This window comes from Solanum pennellii, chromosome 3, assembly GCF_001406875.1.
Source record: "Solanum pennellii chromosome 3, SPENNV200".
NCBI lineage: Eukaryota > Viridiplantae > Streptophyta > Magnoliopsida > Solanales > Solanaceae > Solanum > Solanum pennellii.
Window position 1 is genome coordinate 61819193 of NC_028639.1, and position 24609 is coordinate 61843801.

A 24609-nucleotide genomic window follows, 5' to 3' on the forward strand; every position below is an offset into this window, starting at 1 on the left:
AATCAAATCACATAAAAAATGACTAATTATATATAGCCGATTCACATATATAATTCAAAATATCCTAGTAATCACAATATGCATAAAGGTAAAATACATATACTAAAATTAATTTTCAATAGTTTGCACATGTTCCATACTAATATAAACTAAATCAATATATTGTAGCTTGACAAAGTTTTAAAGTGTCATGAAGCAAAGAGTCGAGATAAAGCAATAGGTTTCTACATGTTTCAATCAATTAGATCAAGTAGGTCTTCAACACTGCATTCATCATCCACTTGGTTATCTTCTCCACCTATAAGAGTCCCGAAAAATAAGATGATTGAGAGAAAATGTTGAAGAAAATGAAAATGTTTGATTCATCTACTCAATAAACTGTGCATAAAGAAAAAAAGAAAAAACAAAGGAATGGCAGGCAATCTTAGCCAAGTATCCATGCAATTGATATTGAAAGCAGGGCTATAAGGAGCACTCTCAATTTACGCTCATCAGAGAATTCAGACAAACAAACAGCACAATCACAAAGCTAGGACCAACAATCTCTCTGCACAAAAAGACAAGTAACACATCAATAAATGCTTGATTTAAACCATAATCATGTAAATCGAATAACTATTGTAACTGTCTTTGCAAAGAATCTTAAGAAAAAAGGTGTTTGATAAGAAACCTAACTAGAAAATGGTGCAGACCAGATTGGAAAAATAGGACAACTAATATAACTATAATGAAAAGAACATCCGTAATTATCTTGTTTCTAGATGGGGATGAAGAAGATGAGTTTAGTTCCTTGTGAAAAATTAAAGTTCAACCAAGTGAAGGAACAAATCATCTCAAAAACACATTCTAAAATATACCAGGCTTCGGACAAATAATTTCAGAACATTTAGACATGGATGTGGTCATCCCGGTTGGTACTATGCTGCTTTAGACAAAGTTGTAAAGTAGGTTGTTGCTGTAATATATTCCAGTTTTCTTTTTAATTTTGAGTTTTATCGTATGATATTTTCTCATCCATGCTAGTCCTATTTTCTGAGGGATTTTCAGTATAACTTTGTGTAGTGTTCAACTAGAGAAAACATTCAGCTTCTAGTTTTGGAGGATATGGGGAGGAATTTTTATAAGTTTTTAATGTTTGATTATTACGTGAATGAATGTTGAAGAATTGGAACAGTTGATGGTGGGTACCATGTTCCAGCTTATTCTATAAGAAAATATTAAATAAGTTGAATATGAGGGAACTCTAGTTATTACCTGTGAGATTAATCCTACGACAGGGATGGACCAATACTTATTGAGTTTATAATTTAAAGGGCATCACATAAGTTTTTGTTTCAGTCACCGGATAGCACTTTCATCTTGTATCATCCAGACGAAAAGAAATCATCTCCCACTTGTGTATTAACAGGGTATAACGTTTTTTCGAATACGACGAAAACATATGAGTAGAATATGTAAACCACATTCCTGTCTTATAACTCAACTTCATCAAATGAACAAGTCAACTCCAAAACACATTCAAAAATTAGTTTAGTGATAGAGCAAATAACAAGAGACAGTGAAATCAAACAGAAAATGCGAATGGCAGAAACTTTACATATCTTCATTCCCACTTAGTCACCATTACACAGAAAAACAAAACTATAACAGTCCATTTATATAAATAATCACTTTTGACTTATCGTCCATATGTAATGTGCCAAAAGTGCAAACTTTTTACTCTTAAGTAACTTTTAGTAAGTCAAACAATTTAACCAGCAAGCCTATTAGTCTTTCACACAAACTTTTTACTATTTTTTTGCTTGCTGTAAAATACAAGTTGTATCGAGCAACCTTAAATGGCTCAGATCGGAATTGTTTTTCTTTTAGTGGGCACAGGGATGGTTGGGCGATACAAATGGCTCAAAAATCGGTAATATAGCTTTGATCTGAAAGAGAGACACATTAAATAAAAAACATTCAAGGGGAATATATAATAAAATAAACACGACACTCAAATATAACAATATTAGCACTGTACCAAAGTATACAACGATATCTAAAAAAATAATTTTCAAGGGAAGAAATTTTAAAAATAAAATAGGAAGGGATTGAAACTGCACACTTTATTCAAACCCTTCCAATTCACCATAACAAGTCAAATTCAAGCCATGAAAGTTATCAAAGTTTGACAAAAACCAACAAATGACTAGTTTAAAATAGGCCTGCACCGACATGAAGAATCAATATTCCTCCATAGAACAAATCCAAGACAACATTGTGTGATGATGCTCATATAATATTCCGTAAGTAAGCAGATTGATCATTACTCCCTACGCCAATTCTAATAGCCGACCATCACAAATTATTCAAGGCATCTTAAATCACACGCACAAAAGTTACAGAGAAGGAAATATGCTTGCAAATTATTTAGCCAACATAGCTTTTGACACTTCAGGTAGGTTTGCAATTCATGGTCTTTCAGATCCGTCAAGTCAAGCGAGGATGATCCTCAATTTGAACTAACAAAGAGTTACTAAACCTTCTTGTAAGGACCAACATCAGCGTAGATACACACACAAATTGTCTACAAAGTAGCCTTTACAACAACTTTTCATCTATCTCATTAATAGGCAAGCCCTTTAGTGCTATATATTTATCGTGTTCAACTGTTGAAAAATTTCACTAACAAATAAGAGCCACAATAATTTTCACAATTAATGATGGCACACAAATGAGATAAAGTTGTACATAAAAAGTGAGTAGAGAACTCAACATTCAACTGGAACAACTATAATTAAAGATGGATGGAATAATTCAGTGAAGAAGAAGAAAAAGAATAAACGACATACCTTGATGATTTTTGCTAGAAGATGGAAGATTCAACGGTTGCATAGTCTTCAAAAGTAATTTTAGATTCCTTTTTTCTTTAAACTAATGCTACAAGCCTACAACAATCGTAAAAATTAAGGAAATCATGGGTTTATGTTGGTCAATTTGCAGGTTTAAGCTTAAAAGGACAGAATCTAAATCAAGTGCTAGTAACACAGTGTAACAAAATCTAAATCAAGTGTTAGTAACATGGTGGACAACAGTGATAGGTCAATCTAAATCGAGACGAATTTTTAAGAAAAAAGGAAGACTCTATCATTCTTTTTTGGATGATAGAAATTTATTTAACTGTAAATCATTTCATTAACGGTTAAATAGACAATTTATAGTTCAATAATTACTTAATATAGAATGTTATCATTTTTTGGGACTGACTAAAAAGAAAAATAAGTCAAATAAATTAGAACAGTACCGTCGAATATTGTATTTCTTTCTTTGTCTCATCTCCTTGTTCACTCTTCCTTTGTTGTACTCCCCTTTCTTCATATCGAGGAAGTCATGATGATGAAGTAATGTAGAAATTAATTAAAGATTTACTTTCTATTACTCGTGTAGGGGTAAAAATCTTCTTTTAAGTCCTTAAATATATCATTTTTATCTGCTTTTACCAACTTACATTTTGATTATCACAACAATGTTATTTATGCATGAGAAACAATGCTATCTTTTATTTATCTTGTACGTTAACTAGGGTGACAATTTCAGCCCATATAAGTATAATGAAACCATTTTGTCCATATCAAATTAAATGGATCACTCATATTTTCTTTTCTTTTTTTAAATGGGTTAATATAGTCTTCAACCTATTTAAGCTCATACAAATATAGATAAAATAGGTTAACATGAGAATTCATATTCAAACCATATAAGTTAAATGAAATATATATATATTTTTGTTTTTGAAAAACAAAAAAAATTAGGGATCGATTGGTGGAAGGTGGGGGCTTGGGGGGAGGGGATATTTTTTATTTTTTTCCAAAACATATATATATTTTTTTGGAAAACAAAAAAAAAAAGAATGAGGGGTAGGTTGGTGGAAAGCGAGGGGGGAGGGGGGAGGTTGTGCTTGGTGTGGGTTTAATTTTTTTTTGTTTTTTGAAAAAACACTTTTTTGTTTATGAAAAACAAAAAAATTAGGGGCCGATTAGAGGAAGGAGGGGGTGCCGGGGGGAGGGGGTAGATTTATTTATTTATTTGAAATTTTTTTGTCTTTGACGAAAAAATTTAGGGATAAGTTGGTGGGAGGGGTAAATTTTTTTTTAAAAAAATAAGTTTATTCAAATGGGTTAGAATCATTTTGCCCAAACAATATCTGAAAAATCTATATTTGTCCATATTATATTTGGATGGGTTGTAATTTAAACCTTTTTTCTCAAATTATATTCAACCCATCATAATCTGATCCAATCCAACGATTTGTCACCCCTAACATTAACTATCATGGTTATCTGAACCACGCGTAAGCACGAATTAGGGGGAAACTTTGTAGAGATCAAACTCTAACGCATAAAAAAAGAGTGAAAGAAGTGAAGGAATTCCTAGATGTTGCAGCCTCCTAATTATAGATGTGACACGCTTCACACTGATAACTAACTAGGAATCTACAAACACAAATTCATAGACTCCCTAGGACTCTTGAAATCTAAGCTTTGATACCAAGTTTGTCATGCCCCGAGCCTACACCCTGGGCGTGGCCGACACTCGATGACCATTGCTGGCCTCGAGCGAACCCTTGTCCTAGCTCACTTAACTCACTGGAAGACAATAATCATAAACTTAACTAAACCGAAGAAAATGTAAATACTGAGAATGTTTTTAATACTGAAACTTCAAACTTTGCCAAAACTGGCAACCCATGTCTTTATCAATAAGGAATAATACTCAGACTCAAAGGACTTACATATGACTGTCAATTTATGAAGCCTCTAACATTGAGATGGATGTTGGGACAAACCACTACAACATCCTAATAACTAAATTAGAAAGTAAGTAAAAGAGTCCTCTAGATTGTAAGGACGTTCACCCCTGACTGTAGAGTGCCCAACTCGATAAACGACGCGCTGGATGCCGGTTCTCATTACTTGCATCTGCATCATGATACGATGAAGGTCAACTGGTATCAGTACATTTAATATACGAGTATCCAAGTTGGAATGCTAAACAACATAGGCTTGATAGGGAAATCTGAAGAACTTACCTGGCTCAACTCAACATACTGGACTCACTTTAATATAAAGCAATTTTAAAGCAAGTGCAATACAAATAAAAACTGTTTGAGAACATGTTGTAAGCTCTGTGTGTATGCAAAGATACAATTAACTCTTAGATGTATGTAAAACTACAAATAAACTGTGTCTATAAAATACAATGACTTAGATGAGAGTTTCTCTAACCGACAACCATCACGTAAGAGATATAGTGATGATACAATGATCTACCTCACACTGCCAGCGCATTCTATACCCGGCCAAAGGCATAAGACCTGAAGTGCCTAATGGATCCACTAGTCTATTGTGAAAAGGGTTCATCTAAAAAGTATGAACCTTTTGTACCCATGGTGGCTACATCGTTTTATGGAGATGTGAGTTATCTGAACTCATGCTCGTCCCCAATTCGATGCTAAATATTACTCCCAAAATGTACTAGCTCTTATGTTTTAAAAGATACTCTTTTGTGAATTGAGATTAGTTCTCAAAATTTAGCTCAAAGTCTATCTTGGATATCTTAGTTTCCCTACTTGTTTCATTTCATGAAGCTATAACTCTTTTCTTAAAACTAGCCCGAAGGCTCTTTGAAAATCCCAGCTTCCGTTCTTGTTTAAATGTGAAAACATTTATTTTAAACCTTTTTGGGAGTACAGAGTTCCCATATTATATTTTGAAGAAAGAACTTCAACTTCACTCTTTACTGAATTCAACTCTTATGTTTTAAAAAAAGTCAAAACCTTGCTAAAAATTCTTGAAAACTTTTAAGAACTTTGTTTGGACTTGCTCCTTAACTTCTAAACTTGACTCTTTGATCCTACCATTTCTTGAATTGGATTATGGATTCAAGTTTCATGATCTCACATTTATGGATGATTTCATGATGTTTAGATGTACCTTAGAATGTTGGAATCAATTAAGAAACATAGGTGCATCACTTAAAAACTAGTATTAAAAGGTATGCAAAAAACGAGGAGCATTGGTGTCCCTGGCGCTCCGAGATGCGTAGGGAGCCAATCCTCAAATTACAGAGATCTAGGTGGAGCGCTCTGACTGGGGCGGCGCCCCAGACCTTACGAATAGATATTGGTCTGTGGGGCTTTGAGAGACATGACGTCCTAACCCCTTTCGTTTTTCATCTCTAAACCCTCTAAAATTCCATAGTTCTCTCCCCAAACCCTTATGATCATTAGTAATACTAATATACAATAGATTCAACCCGAAATTAGACCCACTACTAGAAATTTGATCTATTTCCACGGATATTTGGCAACACTTATACAACTGACGCAACAGATTATCTATTGCAACAATTATGATTGTTGCAATATATCATTGGATCTCATAGAACAATAATTAAAATTAACCGTAGCATCATTCTAATAATTGTCGCTACAGAGTGTCTAAGGCTTCATATTTAAGAACCGTTGCACTTAAGGACTCTGTGGCAATGGTTATTATAGTGAAAAAAGTTATTTTCAGCCAACCTGCGAATTTTATTTCCAAAATGATATATTCCCCCCCCCCCCACCTACTTTAGATAAAGTGATATTAATTTTCTTAGGCTAAAATTTCTAGTATTCTTCTCCAGAAAGGTTTCTGTAAACTCAATGAAGTATGTAATGATGAGCTGCAGCTAATGGCAACCTTCAATCTTCTTCGACATGTCTTGGTCTTCTTCTTCAGAGTGTGGTAGTCTTCATCTTTGTTTTCAACCTTCGGTACTCTTTCAAAGTTTGGTGGTCTTATTATCAACATTAATCTTGTTCGACCGCAAGCTTTTGTATATAAAGGTGAACTATTTTTAAGTTCCTCTATCTACTCCATTCTAAGTACCCTTTTTCTCTAATTTGTAATGGATATACTATTCTGACTAATCTGAAACTCCACTTAAGGGTTTCTCAAAAGTCTTAAAGAATAAAAAATGGGTTTGTTTGAATTTTTTTTTTCTAAATTAGGTCTGTGATTTATAGTTTGTGTTGCAGATTTGGTGGAGATTTATGAACTCTCTGCGAAATTTCTTTAAGTAGTTGGTTTCAATTTTATTAGTCAATACCTGATTTGTAGCTTTTTTTTTGTTTCGAATGCATAAGTATTTTTATTTGCATTTTTAGTGAACTAAAAAGTATTATGAACTAATTTTCAAACTTGTCGAAATATAATGCAAAGTGATGTTCTAGGTCTTTGAATGAGGACCAAAATCCCCGGTCTTTTTGAAAGTCTATAGTTGTTGTTTTGAACTTTAATTTTCATATCATTATTGATTGTACGGAAAATGTACAAGTACCTCCTCAACCTATGTTCGAAATCTCAGAGACACACTTATATTATACTAAGCTCCAATTACCCCCTAAACTTATTTTATAATTAATTTTCTACCCCTTTCGGTCTACGTGGCACTATTAGAGCTAATGAAACGGTATAGTAGCATATTACAACGGTAACTCCACTATTGTTGTATATCAAATTTCTAGATGTGACCCAAAAACATGAATCAAATCAACAAGAGACTTCAACAACACAACCATCAAGAACTCAACGAATTTCAACAATGTACTTCAAGAACTCACTTTCTTAGCATTTAAACAACTTAAATTCGCTGAATTCAAACAAGATTGGCGTGTGGGTGAAGTAAACCAACACTATGTGATCTCGCATACTTTTTTAGGGATTGCCGCCGACGAATTCGATGCACAAAGCTTGAGCCTTCCTTGCGATTCATGATTTCTCTCCTCTTTTCTCATTTTTCTCTCATCTCCAAGCCCTAGCGTGACTTCTATTTTTCTAAATGAACAAAGGTCTGTTTACCCGAATAAATTCCTAAAACCGAATCAATTTAATTAGGTAAGAAAAAGACAATTTTGCCCTTTTCAAAAATCCGGATTGGTCTTTCCTTAATCCGGCAGCCCAACTTCCGAAAGGTATAACTCACTCATCCGAACTCGAAATCGCAATGTTAACTTATCCTGAGTTAGGAGTTATGATTGTTTGAAGTTTACCAAGAAATCACTTTTTAACTTACTTAAAATTTCCATATTTTCTTATTCCTTCCAAAAAATAAGTATTTTCAGATTTTAAACTCTTTTCTAGTTCTTTCTAATTGTGAGATGTTACATATGATTTTTTCATTATGAAAGTACTTAAAGAAATATTTTAGAATATTAAAATATTAAAAACGAGTCTAATCTAGATAACTCAAGTGCACAACAATGATTTGGGACACAAAGGACAAAATTTTTTGTTAATAGACATATCTTGTGTAGGTGCAAATATTACTTGTATTTAGAGTAGGTTTTTTTTTCATATTCTTTAAATTAAGCTTACTGAAAATAGTCATAACTCACACCAAAAATATTTAAAAGAGCTGAATGAAAAGGAAAAAAAAACATCAAAAGGATGAAAACATTGTCCAAGTGGGATCATATACATAAAAAATGAAAAATGATCAATACAATTTTAAGGAGACAACAAAACAGCGAGAAAAAATAAATATTAAAGGCAATAAACTACGAGATGTCCATTGACGATAACAAATCATTCTGATAAAAAAAGTTCTCGTGTTTTAAAATAACGTACATCAAAAAATTTACTATCACTTCAATCAACTTCCAATCCTTTAAGTACTCATAATCCACCTATAAAATTTAGTGAAAATCAATAATATAAAAATAAAAAAATATGGACATGCAAAGTTATTTACTCTTAGAGAATTTTCTAAAGAACACAAAATGTCATCCTTGTATGTAAGGAAGTGATATTTTTGATGAAGAAATTAGAGATTTGTAAGGGATTTTTTATTGTACCTTCAACAAATTCTAGTAGAGAAAACTTGCTTAAATACTCAATTAACGTTTGTTATTTAATTTGTATAAACAAATACTTATAACAATAATTTTTCAGAAACATAAAAAAAATTAAAATCTAAAGCATGTAATAAAAATAATAATTAGTAATATAGGCATAAATTAATACTCGTAAAAGAACATATCAAGATCTATAACAATACAATGAAATAGAATGGAAAAAATCTTGTCCACTGAATACTCAATGTCCTATCGAGAAATTATTCACCTCTAGTATCCGAGATTTAAGGAAATAACCTATCAGGATAGAATGATTATATTTACCAGTGTATTGTACAAAAACAATGGAATAAGTGAGTCATTTAACAGGAGAAAAGTACACAATACTTTAACTATCCATAAGAAGTTCAAAATTTTTGTTGTTTTAAAATGAGAGGAAATTCCTCTATTTATAGACAACAAAAGGTAGTGTAAATAAATTATTATTGTGTCTTATCAGAAATGTCACAACTCTTTCGAATAAGTACAACTCTTCAAAAAGGCCACAACTTTTCATAAGAGTCACAACTTTGCATAAAAGTTGCAAATTTTCATAAAATTCACAACTTTTTCATAAAAGTCAAAACCTTTCATAAAATTCACAAATTTTCATGAAAGGACGCTAGTTTTGGAAATATAATAAATTAAAAGGGAATCTTGGTTTGGGATGGAGCCACGTAGGTGGGTCTTATAACATCGCATTAACGTGGAAGATTACAGGGAAAAGTTAGAGGGTGTGAACATTATATTCATTATGATTTATGTAGTGAAGGATTAGCTATACATCATAGAGAAAATTCGGGGACATCCATATTAATATTTCATAACCAAAAACCAATTGTTGTTGCTTTTGATGCCAAACTATGGGGACACTATGTCCATATTGCTTTTGTTGAATCTAGAAAATGGTGAAATAATTTCTTAATGTCTTACTGCATATGAATGTCATTTTGAGACGCTAGAATGTTCCCAATCTGCCATGTTTTGTAATGTGTTGGAAATTTTGGTTTTTGCTTCACTCAGACAGCCTCTTTTTGTAAATGAAATGGCTTTAGCTTAGAGTCGACTAATGGTAATCACATAAACTCAACAGTGAAAAATATGGGAGTAGATGAAAAAAAATTTGAAGTACGGAATTCCAATGTTTGAAAGAGCAGGAGCAAGGAGTGAAAATGGTTCATTGCCTTCACTTCTATTGAAATTGTCCAAGAAAATACACAGTGGTCGAATGGTGGATGTTCTGTTTTCCTCGCCAAATCAAAGAAAAATAGTGCGCTTTCTTGAGTTAAATACGCTCTCTTATTTATACACATACAATGAAATTAGATGTTGACTTAATTTTGTTCCTTTTCCTATTATTATTTTTCTTGACAGTTTTAAGGTTTTTATTTCTTCTGTAACTAGAGAATCTAGCATTTCGATAATAGTAATGGATCTTTTGTTTACAAATTCAAGATATTGAGACATAATATCTGCTCCTTTAACAAGATGATAATTATAACATCTTATCATTTATCCTTCAAATCAATCGTCTTAAATAAAATTTTATAGTTTATCCTTTTGCTGCCAAGAAGTGTTACTACTTGATATTTTTGGGGAATTAAATGATCATCAACCGACAGTATAAAATTTTATAATAAATAAATAATCGTTGGTGAAGGGATGATAAATTTTAAAAGATTATCAAAGTTAACAAACATTTTAATTCCAACGTGAAGAATGTTCAAATATATTGTTTGCTTGACATATATTATTTTAAATTTCTCCATTTAATTATATCATAAGTAATTGTTGAAAAAAAAAATTAAAGTTAGAATGTCTCATATAGGACAATAATACAACTTATTATATATATGCGAAAGGGAAAATATTGCATAAAACTATTATGTTTATTTGGGTGTTTTTTTAAAAGTTAACATACCAGAGTGATGAAGGTCAATTTGAAATTATAATTTCAGCAGAGAAAACTTGTGTGAGTACTCAAGTAACGCGTATGTACTAACAAATACTTATAACAAAATTTTGTAGAAACATAAACAACAAAATATAAAACAAACATATCAGGATCTGTAATATAATGAAAAAGAAAAAGGAAGCCAATTGAATGCAGAGTGTCCCTTTAAGGATATTATTCTCCTCTAGTACTTGAGGTTTAAATGAATAAATCCTCTCATGATAGAACGATGCTATTCAGTAGAGTATTGAAACAAAAATAATATTTAATTATACATAAGAAGTAATTCAGAATTTTGGTCGCTTTAAAATGAGATAAAATCCCTTTATTTATAGAAAACAAAGAATAGTGAGAACAAATATTTGTTGTACCTTATGGTGAAGGTCACAACTCTTTGAAAAAGTTATAACCCTTCAGAAAGGGCACATCCTTTCATAAAAGTCACAATTTTTTAGAAAACTCGCAACTTTTCATAAAAGTCACAATTTCATAAAAGTCACAACTTTTTATAAAAGTCACGTATTTTCATGAAAAAAAAGGTTATTTTCAGAATTAAATAGATTTTAAAAAAAATTCTAGCTTGTGGTGGTGCCACGTAGGCAGACCTAGGATTCTCTTTTATATAAATATATGATATTATTATAAATGTATTAGGAGTGATTAAGTGAAGAAAAATGTTATGTCTATAAATGGTAAATATTTCTCAATATAATATATTTATGTAAGTTTTTTTATTAAAATTAGGATAAATGACAGACATCTCACCTTTAAATTTTCTTTTTACCATTATCCCCTATTAGTTTATAAATTCTCAAAATCCCTCATTCACGCTTCAGATTAATGTATCGGCGCATCAAATTAATATATCTCGCGCATCAAATTAATGTATCTAGGGCATCAAATTAATTTATCATGTATAAAATGTATATCCGATTAGTGTATCATGTAGAAGATGTAATCTATCTTAGTTAACGATTAATGTATCTCGCGCATCAAATTAATGTATCAGCGCTTATATTATTGTATTAGTTTGAGAGATTTTTATAATTATAAACATATAAGGGACAAATGATCATTTTGTCTTAAAAGTATGTGATTATTGTCCTTTGCCCTAACAATTATAATACTGGGCTCATATACATGCCTTTCATTATCTAGTATTTAAAGAGGGATGAAACAATTAATATTTTTTCTCTTCCCTAAAAAACATCTCACATTGTTACATCCATAAATACTAACCTATAAAGACTTTTATCCCCAAATTATAGTCCTTCACCACGTAGAAAACATCGAAAAGATCTCTCCTCTATCCAACAATTCATGTTCTATCTACATAGAACACATAGAAAAGCTACGTCTTTATCCCTCAAATACATAGATGCTCTAGATAGATTTATAAGAAATTAATAGTGTCTCTCTTCTAAATCAATTGGACATTCTAATAGTTGATTTTCAGTTCAAATGATACATCCTGCTTGCTTGTCATCAGATTCATCTGTATAAAGCAAATTTTTGAGCGATCAAAATCAAGTAATTGAGCATGTTCTTCTTGTCTGGTACATTCACAATTTTTCTTGTTTTTTCAGGTGTGTTTTGAAATAATTTTTTTTGGTGATTTATTTAAGATTTTTGTGTGTTGCATAATTTTTCTCTTTTCAAAAAATTGATTGGGTTCTTCTCTATTTTAAAATAAAATAATAGATTAGACTGTGTAATTTCCATATGAATATAATTTAATAGGCAATGTAAAATCTTTAGTCAGCTACTGAATTTAGTTTAGCAAAAAATTGATATTTGATGGTCAATGAACAAATTACAACGGATTAAAATTATAGAATTGCTAGATTTCTTTAAAAGACAACACAACTATATGCTTCTTTCTTCTTTTAGGACTATTTTTTATGCATAACATTCCAATCGTGGTATTAGGTCAGTTTCTAAGAAAAAATATGCTCAAGGATAATCGAAAATGAAAAATCACGTTCTACCAAAAACTATATGATAAATCACATTATCATAAGACTTTCTTTGCCTATATTAGATGCTAATTCAAATTTACATAAAAAAACTAATTAATTTGACTTTTGTACATTTCTAAATCCAGTGGCATACTAAATTGAATCAAAGGAAACTGTAACACCCGTAGCCAAAACAGATTAAAAATTAGTTTTTCAGAAAAACCTGCAGGTGCTACCAACGGTGGCATCGACGGACCATTGTCTGAACCACGGTCCGTCCTGCACAACCGTCGATGGGATCAGAAACTCCCAAAAATTTCAGCATAGAAAAATTGGTTAAGTCTTTGACGACGAACGGACTTACGGTCCGTAGGTCAAATGACGGGCTATAGTCCGTGACCGTCGATCAAGACTCCCTACAACCACTCTCTGAAAAGAGCTATGGATGACCAGCATGGTTCGTAGGTGGACCTACGGTCCGTAGGTCTGACCGTAGGTGGAAAATTTGCAGCCAGTTAAGGGGAAATGCAGTTAGGTCAACTTAAAATAATCATAACTCTTAACACAAAATGAGTTATGTCTCCCATAACCTACCCACAGATAGATAATTGAATTATTTTTCATAGCCACCAATCTTGCTAAAATCGGACCTCTAAGTAAAAAGTTATGCCCATTTTAGTAAAGGCCTGTCGAACAAGCCCTCACGACAGACCCAACGATGGGGCGTCGGGAGCATGACGGACGGTTAGTCCTGGCCGTCGTGAGGCCCAACAGAAACCTTTCTAGGGGTCTTTTTTACCTTTCCCACTCCGTTTAAACCCTAAGTTACGTTGTTTTGACCCTAAGTCATCATATTTTAGTCTGTTTAGGCCTAGAAACATAATTAACACATATCCAAGCAAAATCATTAAATCAAAACTTAGGAAATTAGAAGCAAGAGAGGAGAAAAAAGCTCAAGAACCCTCATTCAAGAACGCCACAAGCTCCAGCAGTTCTAGCCCCGAAACATGAGTATTTTTCCGTGGATTTCATCACCAGGTATGTGGGATTTCACTAGTGGGTTCCTTTCACCCATTGGGTCCTTAGTTTCAGTCAGTTCTTGATTCTCTTATTATGATTAAACCTATGGTTTCTAGAACTCTGATATAACTTCATGAATTTATTAAATATATGTTCCAAATCAGATTATCATGTTATTACTCATATTATCGCATGAATTTCAGAACCCTAGCTTTGTATTTCTTTAGTTCTTGAATTACACATGCTAGTTCATATATTTTAGACACTTCAGATATACATGCCTCAGTTATATATTAGTGCATTCTCAGTTTGCGTGTTCAGTTTCGAGCTATCCAGTATTTACAGAAATTCAAATATGATCAATTAATTTACAGAATTTATTGGGAGTAGCATAATACCGAGTTGCACTAGGGTTTAGCGTACCCAAAAGTCCCAGAACTACTAGCCGAGTCAGTTGTAAGTCCCCTCGGTGGGCAATCAGTTTAGTGATCACGCCACCATGCCTTCATACCTTTGGCAGGGTATATTGGGTCCTCTCGATGGGGCGTATACATCGGACTCCACATTTAGCTCATGTGGTTTTATTATCGGTTATTAGTAGCTCCCGCAGTTCAGTCAGACTCTCTGCAATGACCATTTATCAGTATATTCAGTATTGAGTTTCAGAATGTTATAAATTAGTCATTGCATCCAGTTAGCTCAGAAATCAGCACATCACGTTCGGATTATTATACTTGTTTTTGTGCTTGTTCAGTTATGTATTATTTAAGCTTTACTCTATCTTACATGTCAGTACCTTTCAAGTACTGACGCATACGTGCGCTACATCTTCTCGTGATGTAGGTTCAGGTTCTCAACATCCAGATCACGCATAGATCAATTTCCAGATCTCCAGTTCAGCAGATTCAGTGGTGAGTCCTCATTCTCCGAGGACAATAGTCATGAGTTTCATTTCAGTCTTTAGTCATTTAGTTTTAGTTTTTGCTAGATTTAGCTGGGGCTTGTCCCAATATTTCTAGTCTAGTTTAGAGGCTATTTTCAGACATAGTTAGATTCATCTTAGTATTGAGTTAATATTTCTTTTGTATTAAACTCATTGTATTCAAATATCTCAGTTATAGAATATGGGTATTCCCCATCTTTTCATTTTAAGTATGATTTAGCTTCCGCAACAGTTTGTTATCTTTAGTATGCAAATGATCATGCCAGCAGGGTTAGCTTGGGATCACTTGTGGTCCTAGGTTCCATTTCCGCGTCTCGTGGGTAGCTCGGGGCGTTACAAAAACATAATCTTCTCTATTTGTCACACAAACAACACTTCCATGTTTATTCTCCTCCTCCTCCTCCTCCTATAACAATATGCTTGTTATTTATATGAAATATTTTTGGAATATTTTTTGTCCTTGCAAATAACGGAGAATAAGTTCTATTGGCGGAACATATGTTTAGTTAAGAAGAGCTGCATGATATAAGTGTGTAGAAGATGATCATTTCGAGGTTATATCAACCAATCTCCTTTTGGAAATTTTTATGTTAAACCTATGATTTTTACTTATGGTGAACTCAAATTTTCTGTGAAGATTTACCCGACATGTTCAACATCACAATTACCTTGTTTAGGTAGAAGAACTATTCCAGATATATTATATGCTTGAGTAAGCTTGTCAAACATAAAACAAATGTTATTTTATTTTGGAAAGTACACAAATAGATTTCATTGTAAGAACACGACCACAGCAACAACATAATTTAACATAAACATAGCACCATATTTGCATAAAGAAGATTGGTGTAACCCCATATAACCTGCAAGTAATCATCTCCTCTCTTCAATATACTTGTATCATATACCTCTTTTTCGTTAAGCATAATAACCATTTACTTTACTTTTCCTATTCTTCACAAACACAACAAAGTCTGAAAAACTTTTTGAATAATTTTTGTGCTTGCAAATAACAGAGAGAAAGTAATAGTGGCCGAAGGAATGTTTAATGAAGAAGAGTTGTCTGACGTGACTGTGTTTAAGTGATAGGATGATTGCTTGCAGGTTATATGTACTCGTTTTGGAAATTTTGATGCTAAACTTAGGATTTTTACTTCATGTGAACTCTAAACTTTCTGTGAAAATTTATCCAACAATAAACTTACCTTGTTCAGGCATAAAAACTATCCCTGATAATCCTATGCTTAAGTAAGCATGACAAAAATGAATGAAATCCTATTTTCTTTTGGAAAGCACGAATATAAAATTCCATTGTAAGCTTATGATCGAATCAACAACATAAATTTAACACAAACATATAAATGAAGGCAAAAATAATGAAATAATTTTAATTGACGAATATACTCTATTTATATTAAAAACCTTCATTAAAACCTTAAGTATATCTACAAATTTGCCTAAAGAGGACTGGTGTAACCCCATATATAACTTGGAAGTAATCATCATCTCTATTCAACATACTTGTATCACGTGACTTTTCTTCTTAAACATATCAACTATTGACTTTACTTTTCCTATTATTCGCAAACAAAATAAAGCTCCATAAACTTTGTGAATATTATTTGTGCTAGCAAATAACAGAGAGAAAGTAACAGTGGCGGAAGGCATGCTTAATGAAGAAGAATTGACTGATGTAAACGTGTTTAAGAGATGAGATGATTTCTTTGAGGTTATATGTACAAATCTTGTATTGGCGATTTTGATGCTAAAGTTAGGATCTTTACTTCTGGTGAATTCAAAACTTTATGTGAATATTTACCCAAGATATTCAACATTACACTTACCTTTTTTAAGTAGAAAAACTATTCCTGCTATCCAATGCTTAAGTAAGCATGTAAAAAATAGATTAAATCTTATTTTCTTTTGAAAAGTACAAAAATAAAATTCCATTATAAGCATACGATCAAATCAACAACATAAATTTAACACAAACATTTAAATGAAGGCACAAAATATGAAATAATTTTATTTTATCGAATTTACTCTATTTATGTTTAAAACCTTCACGATAATTAGGTAAACATTCACATGTGATTTTGATTTCACGAAAAGTAAAAACCCTAAGTATAGCACCAAATTTGCCTAAAGAGGATTGGGGTAGCACAATATAACCTGCACGTAATCATCAAATCTATTTAACATACTTGTATCACGTAACTCTTTTTCGTTAAACATATCAACAGTTGACTTTACTTTTGTTGTTATTCGCAAATATAACAAAGCCCCATAAAATTTTAGAATATTTTTGTGCTTGCAAATAATAGAAAGAAAGTAATAGATGTTGAAGATATGTTTAATGAAGAAGAGTTTCCTGATATAAGTGTATTTAAGAGATGAAATGATTGCTTGGAGTTGAATGTACCAATCTCGTTTTGTCGATTTTCATGCTAAACTTAGGGTTTTTACTTCTGGTGAACTCAAAATTTGTGTGAATATTTACCCAACATTACACTTACCTTGTTTTGGTAAAAAACTATTCTTGATATACCTTATGCTTGAGTAAGTATGTCAGAAATAAGTAAAAAACTTATTTTCTTGTGGGAAGTACAAAAATAAAGTTTCATTGTAAGAATACGATCGAATCAACAACAGAGATTTAACACAAATATATAAATGAAGACATGAAGCATGAACTAATTCAAATGGACGAATATACTCTATTTATGTTTAAGACCTTCACTTAAAAACCATAAGTATTAGCACCAAATTTGCCTAAAAAGGACTGGTGTAGCCTCATATGTAACCTGCACGTAATCATCTCCTCTATTCAAAATAATTGTATCACTAAACTCTTCTTCGTTAAACATATCTACCATTGACTTTACTTTTCCTATTTTTCGCAAACACAACAAAGCCCCAAAAATCTTTTAAATATTTTTTGTGCTTGCAAATAACAGAGAGAAAGTAATAGTAATTAAAGATATGTCTAATAAAGAAGAGTTGCCTAATGTAAGTGTGTTTAAGAGATGATATGATTTCTTGGAGGTTATATGTATTAACCTTGTTGGGCAATTTTTATGTTATACTTAGGGTTTTTACTTATGGTGAACTCAAAATTTTATGTGAAAATTTGATCAAACATTCAACACTACACTCACCTTGTTTAGGTAGAAAAACTTTGCTTGAGTAAGCATGTAAAAATTAGATGAAATCTTCTTTTCTTTTGGAAGGTACAAAAATAAAATTCATTATATACACACGATCGAATTAACAACATATATTTACCACAAAAATATAAATGAAGGCAGAAAAAACAAATAAATTAAATTGACAAATATACTCTATTAATGTTAAAAACCATCAAGATAATCAGTTAAACATTCAAGTATGTATGATTTTGAGTTCATTTAAAGTAAAAACCCTAAGTATAGCACCAAATCTTCCTAAAGAGCATTGGTATAGCCTAATATATCCCGCAAGTAATCATCTCCTCCATTCGACATACTTGTATCACGTAACTCTTCTTCGTTACATATATCCACCGTTGACTTTACTTTTCCTGTTATTCGCAAATACAACAAAGCCCCTAAAATTATTTGAATATTTTTTGTGTTTTGAAAATAACAGAGTGAAACTAATAGTGGCTAAGATATGTTCAATGAAGAAGAGTTTCCGATGAAAGTGTGTTAAAGAGATGAGATGATTGCTTGGACGTTATATGTACCAATCTCGTTTTGGAAATTTTGATGCTAAACTTAGGGTTTTTACTTTTGGCGAACTCAAAACTATTTTGGATATATCCTATGCTTGAGCAAGTGTAACACCCCGAAAAAATAGCAAGTTTAACTATTGAGTTCTAGAGCTTTTCATAAGAGATTTTGTTTGTTGTATGAGGTTTAACACTCATAAAAATAATTCCCGTACATGGAAAGAATGTTTTAGGGGATTTATTCAAGGTACGACCCCCACAGGACCACCCAAGGGGTCCTTGAGGAGGGGATCCCAAAAACAGTTGCCAAAGCTGCAATTTTTTGTGACCTACGTATATAATCTACTGGCCATAGGTGGACCCACGTCCCGTAGGTTGGGATCATGGTTCAATGGCTGCAGCGACAAGCAAATTTAGTGCTGCAGACCTCAACTACACAGGTGAGCCACTCTCAGTTGCTCAACCCACGGTTTGGTTAGTTTAGTTTTACGTTAGGCGTTTGAAATAGATTAGTTAATTAATTAGGGGTTAAGCCAGGTCAGTTAGTTATTTAATTTACAATCTATATAAGCTTAATAAGACCCTAAACTAAGTCATTAACTCATTCATCTAAGACCCCAAATACTCTCAAGAAACTCTCCCTCTCTCTTGCTCTATATAAGCATGAAGAAAAGAAGAAGAGAAGAGATGAGGGCAACACCTAGGTCGAGTTTTATCCATGCATGGATTCAATATTTATTTAGGGATTTGAATCAAGCTTTGTTTAGGTTATTCATCTATGGGTTCTTCCCCCATAGATCCCCCTTAATTTTTCCCAAATTCTAGCTAGGGTTGTGCTTGCATTGTGGGTAGAGTGTAGGTATGATTCCAAACTAGTGATTAATACATAATTATGATTGTATTAGCAATTATTGATGATATTATGATAATTTCATGTTATTTCTAGGGTAAACCCTAATCTTAATTAATGAATGTGATGTTTGTGAGTTTATGCCATTAGAGATGATTTTGAAGGTCCAAATGTAATATTCCTAAATCAAAGTCATATATGGTAATTGATCAAAGTTAGGGTCATATAAGCATTAATAGAAAAGATTTGATTGGATATGAAGGATATTGACTTGTAAAGATGAAACTGAACCTCTATGATAAATATGCCTAGAATCACTTAGTAGTAAAGAATGTGATTGAATAAGCTTGTAATTTCAACATGAATGAAGTAACACTTGAAAGTAGGACTTGTAGCCATCAACGTTACAACTTTGGAAGTAAAGTCAATATGATGTGATCTTGTGGTCTACTGATTATCTTCTACATGCTTAGACATTAAATGCAAGGATATCCAAGATTCTCTCACATAAAAGGACTCTAGGTTGGCTTAATAACCTAAAATGAATCAAAGCTTGTTAGTCCTTTCATTCATATATATATACATACATACATACATATATATATATATATACATATATATATNTAGCTTGATTTGGCATTGTCTAATGCATTTCATGGTAGCATGAGTTAAAAGTAGTCATGGTACCCTAGGACTGAGGATTTATACTCTCGTATGGGTAGCGTGAACTAGCACCATTAAGATGACTTCTTGATAGAATTACCTAGTTTGGCCAAGACAATTCGTGGTAGCTTTAGTTTGAGGGCTCATACTCTCCTAATACACTACTAGAAATGTGGTCTACTGTCACGGTTCTCCTATCGTTGCAAATGACGTTACTACCGTAGCCATAGGTCTAAGGCTACGGTTACATCAACCGCTACAACAGATCGCGTAGCAATAGATCTATTGCTACGGTTCTGTGCGACAGTTCATATAACTGTAGCCATACGTTGACCTATTGCCACGGTTCTCATTTGAATTAATTGCCAACGGTTATGTACGTATTGGTACGATTTTTAACCGTTGTAATAGAGGTTTATGCATCAGTTCTGTTAAGGCTATGGCTACAGTTTTTTTTCGATTCAACACACCGTTTCACTCTATTGCGACGGTTGTTATAGGGTATTGCAACACTTTTAAACAATTGTAGAACTGTTGCTTAATGCCTATTGCAATGGATATTACCTGCTATTTGCAACAATTCTAATGCAATATTAGTAAGCTATATATACCTGCTATATACTAAATCATCCATGAGAATAAATTTTATAACATAAAAATACACATAAATCGTTAACGAGAATAAATGTTAATTACCTTAATTAGAATTCAAGATCCGTGATTCTAATATCACTTAAAGCAAAATATACAAATCTTTTAATAGCATTCAAAAAAGGTGAAACACATGCCATAGAATTTTCAATCTTCAAAAATATATGATTTCTAGAACATCAATAAAGTTTACATCAATGTATACTTCAGCTCCTCTGTCAAGTCTTCACTATTGCTTTCATCGCCTTCTTCGATTTCATCACCTACATACAATCAGAAAAAAATAAAAATAATTTAGCAAACCTCAAATCTTGGAAATTAACAAGTATACATGTAGTTACAACCATGCATTAGCTTTTAGAATTGTTCAACCCTAAAACTTGGAAATCAAGTACATGCCAATAACATTCAACTGCTAGCTGCATTCAAACTTCTACAAGCAGCAGCAGAAACAAGAGACCAGACTACATGCACTAATTAGCTACTACGTTGGCTCGACTAAACATAATCGTGAAGCTAGGATTCAACACTATATATAATTCTACAAGAAACCAGCAGCAGAAACAAGAGACCAGCTGCAGAAACAAGATAGACCAGCAGCAGAAACAAGAGTCCAGACTACAAGCGCAGTAGAAACAACACTATCATGCTACAAGAGACATGTTTAATTAACATAAACAAGAAACCACAAGAAACCAGACTACAAGCAGCAAGTATCAAAAAAATCATGAATCTAACAACTGGTCCTCTACTAGGCTACAAGCAGCACCAGAAAACTCATGAACCAGACTACAAGCAGCAACTCAGACATTGAACTCATGAATCAGGCATTTACTGATCCTCTGCATAACTTTTCCCCAACTTCCTTAGATCAATAGCATACTATTCCATTCTAATCCTATAGCAAGTAGAAACAACAAATACAAATCAAAACATAGAATTAGCGACACCAACCTTGTTTAGCTCCTTGAACAAAAGTAGATTCTCTTGGTGAAGGAGTCGACAATGCTGCTAATATGTTAGGATCAATTAATCCCGCATGCTTAAGTTGTGCAATAACATCTGCAATAACTTCTTGTCACACAATTTTCTTTTGTTCCTCCATTTGTTTCTCCATTTTTTGCATCCTCTCTTGCATTTGCTGCATTCCATCAGTTGTTGCACTTAAAGTTGATTCCGAATTGCCAACTTTTTTTTTCAAAGTACTCTTTGTAACTCCTGCGCCATATAGTCTTAGACGTCCCGGATGTTCAGGACCCATGACACTTGAAAATGCATCAACATACTCACCATTTATGCTTATTTGTTTTAAAATTTCCTCCATTTCAGCCTACCAAAGCATATCCAACAAACACAATCTTATGAAATAAATAATTGATCTCAACAAAAAAAATTAAAATAGACAGGAACATACAATTTTACTAGTAGTATCTTCATTTGAGGCCTTGTACAAACGCCCAGGTTTTCTTGTTCTTGTAACCACAAAGAGATCCTTAGATGATATTGTCTCCTTATCTTTCTCCTAGTCAAATTGAAATATATATAAAAAATAAACTCACACTGGAAGAGATCCAAAAGAAAATTTCATTAAAAAAAATAATATATAAGATAACTCACCAGCTTATTACGAACTAAAGCGAAACTCTTTTTGCCAGCAGTGTGTGGATTCTTCAGTTTTTTTCGATTCTTTGCATTTGTTTCAGACATTTTCTGCAAAGAAATGAATCAGTAATGTTAATCGAAGGTATATTAGTGTTATATAGTGTACTAGACGAGGTCAATATTAGTCTGTCTTTCCTTTATTACAGTCCATTTTTCCTTTATAACAATCTGTCAATATCAGTCATTATATAGTGTTAAGGTGTCTTGTAAAATGCATGTGAATATATACTATTATCACACTACTTTAGACACCAAAGTACCAACCAAGCCTCATGTAAAGTAGAATCAATACTACTATGTCGGCAAAACCGATATCACACTATGGACAATTATGTTATAGCAGTCAGTGTTGGCACTTTATCCAGATGCTTTAGTACCTATACTATTCAGATAGTTACTATATGTTTTGATTTACTTTTGTAGCAGTCAGAGAGAAGGTTATGCAGGCTGGTCCGTATACAAACCATAATAATGCTAGAGGTATGAATTTACAAATAGAAATGAATCATATTTCATTGCAATTGACATTGACATTTCTCAAATTTTGGTGGAGATAGTTACACTTGCTGCTCCTTATGGGTCTTTCTAGTAAGGTCTGAATTACAGATACAGGCCAAAATGTTGCTCTAATTGCTTTAAGTTTGGGCATGATAATGATCCACCTGCTGATTAAAAAGACACCTACGAGAAAGAAGAGCCAGGAGGAAGCATAGAAATATCCAAACATAGCAAGCCAGATAAGCTATATCAGATGAAAAATCCAAACATGCTAGACACAGAGATGCTACTGGAAACAGAGGTACTATTTTTTGTAACAGCTTTGAAGTGTTGGGGGTCACTAGGTGGGAAGAAGCTGGGAAGGGAGCAAAAATCAGGAGCTATAATACAAATGCTACTTATTAAAAAAAATTGAGATTCTGAACTACATTTTTACCTTTGAATTTTTGAGAATTCCAATATTTGAGGAGCTCTCTAAATTGACATTCTGGAATATGACCAGGCTTTTTTGCCATTCGAACTGCATCATTGTCATATGGATCGTAATAATTAAGCTTCAAATCACTTCTATGTCTTCTCCAAGCATCTCGAATTGTTACCATAGCTCAATGGTACGCAGCTTCAGGAATAATATATTTCCCCTATAATTTTGTGTCATTCAATTAGCCAATAGAAGTAAAATACTTTTACAAATAATTTATTATTGTAAACTACAAACCTTGGTATAGTCCCATAAATCCTTTTTAGTGTCCATGCTCCTCCAATCCAATATATCAAATGAGCAAAGAGTCGCATTTCTAGCCAATGTTCCAAGGAAGCTACTTAGCTCTATGACAACATCATCCGTAGGACCAACAGGTTGATTTTGACTATTTAGTATGATCAACTTACGTTCTTTTCGGGCATGAACATCATGCATTTGCGTTCTACCTCTTTTATTTGGACTGGAAACATCTCCAGCTATAAGAAAATACAGGAAATATAATTAAAAATTATGAATACATTTAATAGGTTTGTAATCTTATATGTTACCTTGTTCTTCAGGTTGATCATTTGATCGAGGAGCACTTGATCCTTGAAAGGAAAATCTTTTCCATGATTCTCAAGAGGCAGCTCCTCGACAGGATGCACAAGAGGCAGCTCCTCGACAGGCTGCACAACAGGCAGCTCCTCGACAGGCTGATTTTCAAAAGGCCACTCCTTGACAGATTGTCTTTTTGCTTCAGATTGTGGTGCTACTGATTGTTGTCCTCCAATAAATTTGAGCAGATGTCCTTTATCGCACTCTATTTCTTTAATAATTTCATTTGTTGTCAATAACCGTAGTTTCTTATTTTCCAAGAATGATAATGATCCCGGTTTAGCAAATGTCTTCTTTTTGACTTTTTTGGTTCTTTTTGAAGTTTATTGTTGACTCATAGCTATGACTATTCAAACCTGTGTGAAAATAGAAATTAAAAAGTTAAAATGTGTGGCAGTGTACACCTGCAATACTTAAACAAATCAATCACCAAGATATTACAAAGAGCTGAATCAGATTCAGTAGGTCTGTTACTGTCCACAATCACACACAAGATTTAGAGTGTTTTTAGGAAGCCAATTGGTGGAATTATAAGAGAGCAGCAAGTCTGTTACTGTCCACAATCACTCATAGTAGGTTTGTTACTGTCCACAATAAAATTTTCTGCACTCAATCACATTCATAGAATGTACATTAAGTACTCAAAGAGAGATATAGCGAAGAAGTATTCAAAGAATCATAAAAACGAGATACGAACCTGGAG

At 32.8% G+C, this 24609-nt stretch overlaps 1 pseudogene; it reads right to left on the reverse strand.

Annotated features, from left to right (window-relative positions):
* Positions 1-22372, reverse strand: part of LOC107013553 — a 36118-nt pseudogene extending 13746 nt beyond the window's left edge.
* Positions 22373-24609: the final 2237 nt, after the last annotated feature.